This window comes from Onthophagus taurus, chromosome 2, assembly GCF_036711975.1.
Source record: "Onthophagus taurus isolate NC chromosome 2, IU_Otau_3.0, whole genome shotgun sequence".
NCBI lineage: Eukaryota > Metazoa > Arthropoda > Insecta > Coleoptera > Scarabaeidae > Onthophagus > Onthophagus taurus.
This window is the reverse complement of record NC_091967.1, coordinates 29,259,773-29,268,922: the sequence shown is the minus strand read 5'-3', so window position 1 is coordinate 29,268,922 and position 9,150 is coordinate 29,259,773.

Below are 9,150 nucleotides of genomic sequence, written 5' to 3'. Positions count from 1 at the left end.
CGCGGATCGATTCCAAAGCGCCGAAGCGCTCGGACCACGCTCGTTTGGTTGAAACCCTCTCTGGTTGGGGTTAATCTCTATTTCTCCTAGGCGCCTTCCAAAGATTTTGTTGCACAGCCTGAGTAATATACTGGCGATGGTGATCGGCCGCCAGTCGTCCACGGAGTCCGGGTCTTCGGACTTTGGTAACAGCACCGTTCTGCTTTGTGTAAGCTCTTGCGGTAGTCAACCGCAGTAGAGCAATGCATTGAACAGCAGGATCAGCTTATCTTGGTGAACGACCCTAACGTCCGCCATGCGCACCCCGTCTGGCCCCGCACTCTCCGATTTGCCTTGTCGAATGGCAGCTGCAACGTCCCCCACCGTGATGGGAGCGTATATGGCGTCTGAGCCCCGCATGACCTTCGCTTCGAACTTCTCCACGTCCGCCGGCAACTCGGACTCCCAAAGACTGCCATAGGCCCTTTGCACTCTGCCCACGTCAGGGTGTCGCTTTTGCTCGTTGATGAGGGGTTTCCCGGAGAGGATCAAACCGGCCATTAGCTTACGATCTCTTTTAAAGAGATTTTGGGCGGCTCGATACTCAGCCGCCCGCTTGACCTTCGCCTTGGTTGGCCGGTTATCCTTTTTCGGGCCCGGCCTGGACGTAGTTGTTTTGGGAACCCCTCTGTTAACGGCCCTAGAGCCTTTACGCGACATCCCCTTAATGAGGGCAGTGGTGTAACACTGCAGTGCTTCGCCTCCGCTCCACTGTGCAGGCAGTTCAATAGGGAGATACCTTCGTCACCGACTCGCTCGGATATGTTCTCCGCAAAGTGTTCACGCAGGAACGCCAGAACCGGATCGTTTGGGGCTTCAGGGATTGCACAGGCATCCGGGGTCATGCGATGGTCATCGGCTTCCTGGGCTTCCATGATATCTAAACGATATCTTTCCACCCGGGCCTTATAGGTTGGCTTCCGCCGCTGTCCCTTGACAGCGTCCACCGTCCTTCCTGGGGTCTCCGAAATGTACTGATTCGGGAACAAGCCCGAAGGCATGTTCGCCTCCAACAGCGCCATCCGGTCAAGTTCTAGGTCTGACCATCTCTCTCTTCCTCCGCTAGCCTCCTCCTCTAACTGGCCATAATAAAACTCAGTGTGCGCTCTCCACATATGTTTTCGCATTCCGGCAAAGGTTTTAAAAGTCATTTCATATTTATGCCAGTTAAAACGTGTCAATTCTTGTTTACACTCTTATCATCCGGTTGGCTGCTGTTGGTCTAGTCGATCACTCTTTTTCCTTCAAACGACGCCTCCCGGATGCAACTTTTTGTTTTTATTAATGATTTAAACAAGTTTAAACAAGTTGAAACAAGTGTTGATGAGGTGCAATGAACTTTACTTAATCTCGGTGATTTAATAATAAAAACTGTTTAATTCGCATTTTATGTAGCAATAACACCTGAGAGCAATCTGATATGTGATCAGAAGAAATCTGATATATAATCTGATACCCTATTGTTCATACTTATGTACCTATATTAATTGTTTTATAAAATTTATGTTTAACTTATTAAACGTAAAAAATTTCCGACCGATGACCGTGATGTTCATCTGTATGGATATATATTTTTTTAAATGTAATTGTATAATAAAAGTTATGTATACTTAAAAATTAAATAATAATAATAAATGTATTTCGTAACCTTCGAGCGGGCGCGCTGTTATAAAATTTATCACAATCTTCGTTTTTTTAATATACATTGTTGGAAATAATTCACGAGCACACCCTATATAATCTGAACGGGTGAAGATATATCCATAATATTTGCGGAGCACAAAGGTTTACTGTAGACGAGTTTATTCAGGGAGTTTCGAGTTGTTCCGTCGCGGCATTGTTGACTGAGCCGCCCTTCCAAGTGGAACATTCCGTCGCTATGAAGACAGAAGTGGATGGTAAATACCGGTCGTTTTTAGTGTGGTGTGAAGGACCACATTGTTATCTTACTCTGTGCACAATGGATGGGCGATCGCGTTACTTAAGCGAGTTTGGGCGAGGAATGTTTGTGGGTATGCACATTGAGGGTGTATCGTTCTGTGAAATTGCGCGTCGTCTCGAGCGGTCGTTATCGACAGTGCAACGGCCATGGCGAGAATGGTCTGAGGTAGGACATAAGTACCTTCAGCGGCAACCGGGACGGCCCTGCGCGTCCGCATCACACGAGGATCGCGCTCTTGTGCTCAGTGCTTTAGCGTGGTATGTGTCCTCCTCAAGGCAACTTGGAGCTGTTTGGCCACTGGCAGGGGAAGGCGCACTCACTACGCGAACAGTACGGCGGCGTTTGGTAGATAGTGGACTGGCGCGCGCGTTGTGCGATACAGGGGATTGCAGTAACACCCAAGCACCGCAGCATACGTCACGAGTGGGTCGACGCTAGGCATTAGTAGGTTGCCGAGTAGAGGGACATTTTGTTTTCCGACGAATCAAGATTCGAATTGAGCACCGGTGATGCGCGAATTTTAGTTCGTCGGAGCCGTGATGATCGTCTACTCGAGCAGTGTGTGCAAGAACGCCCTATCCACCGACAACCGAGCATTATGGTATCGGGTGCGACTACATATGGTGGACGTACACGTCTGCTGCGTGTATAGCAGACCATGACGGGTCAACGATACGTCGATGAGGTGCTACGGTCCGTTGTGCTTCCCTACGTTCGGCGGCTCCTAGGCCTGCTATACATGCACGACAACGTACGACAGCACATCGGGCGTATTGTATAGACCTTTGTGGAAGAGCACCGTATACGAATGCTTCCATGGCTAGCTCGGTTTCCGCATCTGAATCCGATTGAACATGTTTGGGACATGACTGGTCGGAGACTTCTACGTTATCCGGCTTCCTCGGCTAACGTTGAGGAGCTATGGAGGCGAGTTGAGGTGGTATGGTTGGCCATCCCTCTCGCTACAATATAGCGCCTTATAGACTCCATGCCACGTCGTGTAGAGATGGTACGCGAAGCTCACGGGGATATCTATTGATGTTTCTCCTCCCAGCAGAGTTGTGCCGTTCTCCATGTGAGAGTAAGTTACACTACTTTAGTACTACTTCCATACCAAATTTTATTGCGCTAGACACACGCGTTCAGATTATACAGGGTGTGCTCGTGAATTATTTCCAACAGTGTATTTCCTTATATAATGCATTTGGAACGATTTAACGCTAATGTATTCGTGTAACCATATATTTTGAACATTACGATGAGAAAATTAAAAAAAAAAACTATTGGCGTCGTTTTTATGGCAAAAAAAGGTGTGAAAGATAAAAAATTTACACATTAATTGCTGATTGATAAGGCCGTATTGATATTATGGGATGAATTTATGGTGTAAATGTATTATAAACACGTTTCGAGTCATATGTGAAGGTTTTCGGGTTGTTTTCTGACTTTAAAAAAATACAGGTCCGTAATGAAAGTTTTCTCGGAATCGAAATTTTTTTCTTCATCTTTTCAATATTTCAATCTTTTCAATTTTTTCGCTAGTTTGTATAAATATTCAATATATTCAAAGGTTTTTTGCGTGTAAATAAGAGGTCTGTTGGGATCGGAAACTAAATTTTAAAACGCCATGAGGGTTTGTTTGCACAGGCCGTATTTATTTTTTAGGAGTTATTTACGATTAGTTTTTATGAGTAGGTAATCCTCGGAAGATTTCGGGGTATATTTAGAATACGGTTGTCAATATATAAGTTTAGAGATCCACGTTATAGTCATTGTGTAAAGTGTCGTTAGAGCGAAAAGAAGTCTTTTTATGCAAAAGTTTCTGTGTTGAAAAAAATATTGAATGTGTTTGTTTAATTAAATAGAAATATTAATTCTGTTTATCTCATTGTTTTATAGAATATAATGTTTTTAATTCAATTTTCATATTTTAAATTTAAATGCTATTTTATTTTTCATTTGTAAAAAAGAAACTGGTTTTAAAAGTCACGTTCCTCGTTTTATTCCAATTCAATTCAGTTCTTTACATAATTCAGACAGAGTGTTTATTCAACAATTCATGAAGGTGTTAATTGATTCTTATCAAATTGTTAGTTCAGTTAAAGTTCATGTATTAAACAGTTAAATAAACTAATTTAAGTGATACACGGGGTGTTTTTCTTTCGAAATCTTACTTGTGTGCGTGTAAGTACTTTTTTTCAAAACATTCTTTTCTTTATATAATTCAGAAATTTTCTTATACCCGGCAATTGGTATAATTATTAACAGTGTTAAAATATAACAAGTGTTAAAATTTAATCTATTATATAAATGATGGCAGCACAAGAAATATTATCTAAAAGTGACATTGAAAACAACATTTAAGAACTATTTGATAAACCGAAAAAAGAAGAAGAAAAAAATGAGTGATGAAGAAATTGAAGTAAATAATTTTGACAGCGCATCTGAAGTGGATAATTCTTCTGAAGAGTATGAAGACAGTATTGAGACATGTATAGAAGATTTTTATGTTGGAAAAGACAATGTCAAAAAAAATATTAACATAATAAAAGATGTTTCAGGTCCTACTTGTGGTGTAAACAATCTTAGTGAATTAGAACTATTTCAAAAAATTATCGATAGTATAATGCTTGAAAATATTGTGGCACATACAAATACTTATATAGAATCTCTGAGATCAAATCGTGATTACACACGAAGCAGAGATATCAAAGATACTAACATAAACGAATTATTGGCTTATTTGGGAATACTTTTCTTAATAGGTATTAAAAAGTCACGTTTTGCGAATGTAAAAGAAATTTGGAGCAGTGATGGAACAGGCATTCAAATTGTTAGAGCAGTGATGAACTACAAACGATTTTTGTTTTTAACTCGATCACTTTGATGATAAAGTCACAAGAGTGGATAGACGTAAAACTGACAAATTGGCAGCAATTCGGTGTTTTTTCGAGAAATTTCTAGAAAACAGCGTGTTTCAAGTTAGGTGAATTCGTCACAATAGGCGAAATGTTGCATCCTTTCCGAGGTAGATGTGCATGAATACAGTATATGCCAAACAAACCCGCTAAATATGGGATAAAAATATATGCACTTTGCTACGCGAAAACTTTTTATACATACAACATAGTAATTTATTGCGGCAAGCAACGAGGTGGTTTGTATATGGTATCTAACAAACCGATGGATATTGTAAAGCGATTAGTAAAACTAATAGAAAATTCAAACAGAAATGAAATTACTACCGTCAACTACTATACCAGCGTAGCTCTAGCAGATTATTTACTACAGAAGAAATTAACACTGAATAAAAAAGAATAAACGAGAAATCCCTTCAGCATTTTTACCAAATAAAATGTGTGTTTTTCAGTACACTTATTCTTATTAATGCGAACTCGTTGTCATAAAATGTATGATTTTATAACATAAGCGGGCGCATATGTTATAAAATCGAGCGCGCTCGCTCGAAAATTGATACGGACCTATGTTATAAATTTTATACACAGCGCGCCCGCTCGAAGGTTCATCATTCTGTTGTTTGTATTTCACCTTCAATTCATCAATCCGCTTAAATTGAATCTAATTTTTAATTTGTATTATTTACATTATAGACAACTTAAATGTTACCGATTGTTAAATTTTGTATATATTTAATTGTGTGTTAACTTTCAAGATTTTATTTTAAAATGTTTCAATATATTTAAATTGGGTTAATTGGGAAAATTAAATTGTATTATTTAAACCTTTTCCTTCTTTTATTTAAATGTATTTTTTTTCACGTACATAATTTTTGTTAATGAAAATGCATTAAAATAATTTTATAATTTGTATTATTTTTTTACTTTCTTAATATTAATTATATATATATAGCATTTCATTTAGGTCAATTATTCCATTGCTCAGCATTATTGCAGCCGCGTCGCGCCGATTGTAACTTCACATTTCCGCCGGCGAGGTGCATTGCACTTTACTTGGTGATGCGCCGCGCCGATTGTCGTAAGTTGACACTTCCGCCCCGGCGAGGAAAGCATTGTATCGCGTAACTCATAATCAGTTTTACTTTAGAAACCGAACGTGTCAAACGTAAACCGCGGGCAATGTCTCGTAGTCGTCTCTGTGTTTTTCTTTTTTTCGGTCTTTGTGAGTTTAAACGAAAGAAAAAATTTATTCGAAGTTGAGTTGGATTTATCCGTCAAACGTAAACCGCGCGCAAGGATGTTGGTAAACCGAAGCCCGCTCATATAATTGAATTTGTAAAAAAAAGCACCATAACATTAAGGTTTTTATTATTTTTTTACTATTTATTATGTAATTAAAATATTTATTAATACTTCTATTGGGTTGATTGGGGGGAAAAATTAAATTGTCTTAAATTGTGTTATTATTATATTCCGGAATATTCCCAAGTTCCTGCGCAAATTTCCTACCGATGACCCTGATGTTCATCTGTATGTATATAAATTTCATAAACCATAATTGTATCATAAAATTTGTTTTAAAAATTAAATAATAAATGTATTAACATATAATTTTTGTTTATATTTTTCTACCAACCAAATTTTTTTTCCATGATTTTAAATTTTCGCACGCCATCTATGCCTCCCATCAGGTAAATTTAAATTTTAAAAATATAACAGAGCCATCTATCTAGCCCGATGGTTAGTAATTTCCGGCCCAACTTAAAAAGATGACAGCGCCATCTATCGTTCATCAGGTAAATTTTAAGCTGCGCCATCTATCTGCTATGAGGTAAACCAACCCTTTTTAAGTTTAACTACACACCACCAGATGGCGCCACATGAATTTTGAATTTCAAATTTCCCACCAAATTTCCCGCGCTGTGACGTCACTTCCTGCGCATGCACAGAGAGCAACATCCGCTCCAGAACTCTCATTATTATACTACTTGTGGAAACTGCGGCCAGGCGTGCTTAAGGACTTGTATAACTTATGTCTCGAACAGAGAAAGTTCCCTGGTCTGTGGAAAACCGCGGAAGCGGTTATGTTATTAAAGAGAAAAGGGGTGGTGGACAATGTGAAGACCTACAGGTTGATTTCCCTACTGCCTGTGTTGGGCAAACTATTCGAGCGGCTATTGTGGATGAAGATTGACGAGAGTTATAGAGAAAATGTAGGCCACAACTCGAAGCAATACGGGTTCCGTGCGGGGAGAGGCACCGTGGATGCCTTGTACAAAGTGCGGGAAGTAGTGCTGACCAGTGACAGCAAATACGTCCTGGGTGTCTTCGTGGACATAGCGGCGGCCTTCGACACGGTATGGTGGCCGAGTGTATTGCTCAGGCAGCGGTTGGCCGGGGTCTCGCGAAATGTATACGAGGTAGTGCGCGATTACTTTCGAGGTCCGCATCTGGTGGAGGTCAAGGCGAAGGTGGTCATGATAGTGTCGAAATTGAAGGGCATCATGAGAGCGGAATGGGGATTGGGAAGAAGGTCACTGCGAACTATCTACTCCGGGCTGTTTCTGGGCGTGGCACTGTACGGTGCGGAACTGTGGGGTGAGAGGTTGGAGAACTCCCACCTACGGAGAAAACTCGCCTCCATCCAGAGAAGTATGTTGGTAGCGATGATGCCAGTGTGCAGGACGTCTTCTACGGAGTCGCTGTAGGTGTTAGGTGGTTGTCCTCCGTTGCATTTGGTGGCTGCTGGAAGATATGTTGGATTCCTGAAAAAGAAAGGCGTTAACAAGGTAATAGTAGATATAAGTTGTGATACCGAGGGATCTAAGAAATCTGAAATAAAAAGGTACATAAAAGGTAAAGTAATGGCCGTATGGCAAATTAGATGGGACAGTAGTGAAAGGGGTAGTCACTTACCGTTTTGTTCCTAAGGTTAAGGATAGGTAGCCATCGTGGATGCGGATTGGTTTGCACGTCGGCTTCGCGTTGACTGGGCACGGTCCGATCAGAGAAAACCTCCGCAGACTGGGATTAGAGGAGTCGGATCGGTGTTCCTGTGGAGAGGTGGAGTCGGTCGAGCACATGCTGGGCGCCTGTCCTTTGTATGGAGAACTAAGGTCCCGATATTTAGCAACGCAAGGTCTGCGTATATGGTAGGAAATACGTTTGAAAAAGGTAATGACGACAAAACATATATTATTTATATTATTATAGGAGTGATAATTATCTGTGATATTTTACCTTATTTGTTTATCCGATGTGCGTTGGAAATGTTCCCTTCGGGAGATTCCGAGATGATGGCGGGCTGGTTCCTAAATGAATGGTCCCTAAATGGGACCTAAAACAGAAAGAAAGAAAGTTAGTTGAGTGGGTTGCATATGTCTCGCCTTCGGGTGAGTCGTTCCAGTTGTGATTCTGCAACTAGAAATGACAAATTCTCTTCTTAATGATGTGACGGCTCCGAGACAATTCTGATGACCACAAGGTATTGGTTTTAATTTTCTATGTTGGGTGGAGTTGATGAGAGTTGAGAGAGCGTGTGAATGTGGAGGATGGCTCTCCTGGTGTGCCGGGGGTTGGTCACCGCGGAGGAAGGTCTGGGTGCGGTACCGCCTTGGCAACGGTTACTTGTGTCCGTCTCCTGAGGGACTGCCGAACAGAAGCGTAAGTCTGCCCCTACTGTCGTCAAGGCTTCTGGTAGCTATAAACGCTGAGCGGGGCTGAGATGGCAGAGGGAGGGCCTTCGGGCACCGCGCGGCTGCGTGGAGGGTAGGTGTGTGCCCTCGGGGGAGGGTTCGAGGGGTCGTGCCGGGGGTTTGGTCGTGGCCTGGACTGGATGCCGCGGGGGTGGTCGTCGGTGCGGTGGCGAGTCGTCCTGGGTGGCGGGAAGGTGTGAATTAAATGTTGTCCTGCGTTGGTCTTAGTCAGTGTAGCTCAGGTGAGTCGGAAGTGGTTTCCTGGTGCGTGGGGCCCCGCCTCCACGTGGCAGGGATGGTAACTTCTCCCTTCGGGGAGAAGGCAAAGTGGGCGAGTATATATGAGAGGAGAGATTGAAGCGGCTATGGGCTATGCCCTGGTACCGCATGTTGTGTTGAGTCTGTGTTGTGTGTGTGTGTGTCCCTACCTACTATCTAGCGAAACCACTGCCAAGGGAACGGGCTTGGAAAAATTAGCGGGGAAAGAAGACCCTGTTGTGCTTGACTCTAGTCTGGCAATGTAAGGAGATATGAGAGGTGTAGCATAAGTGGGAGA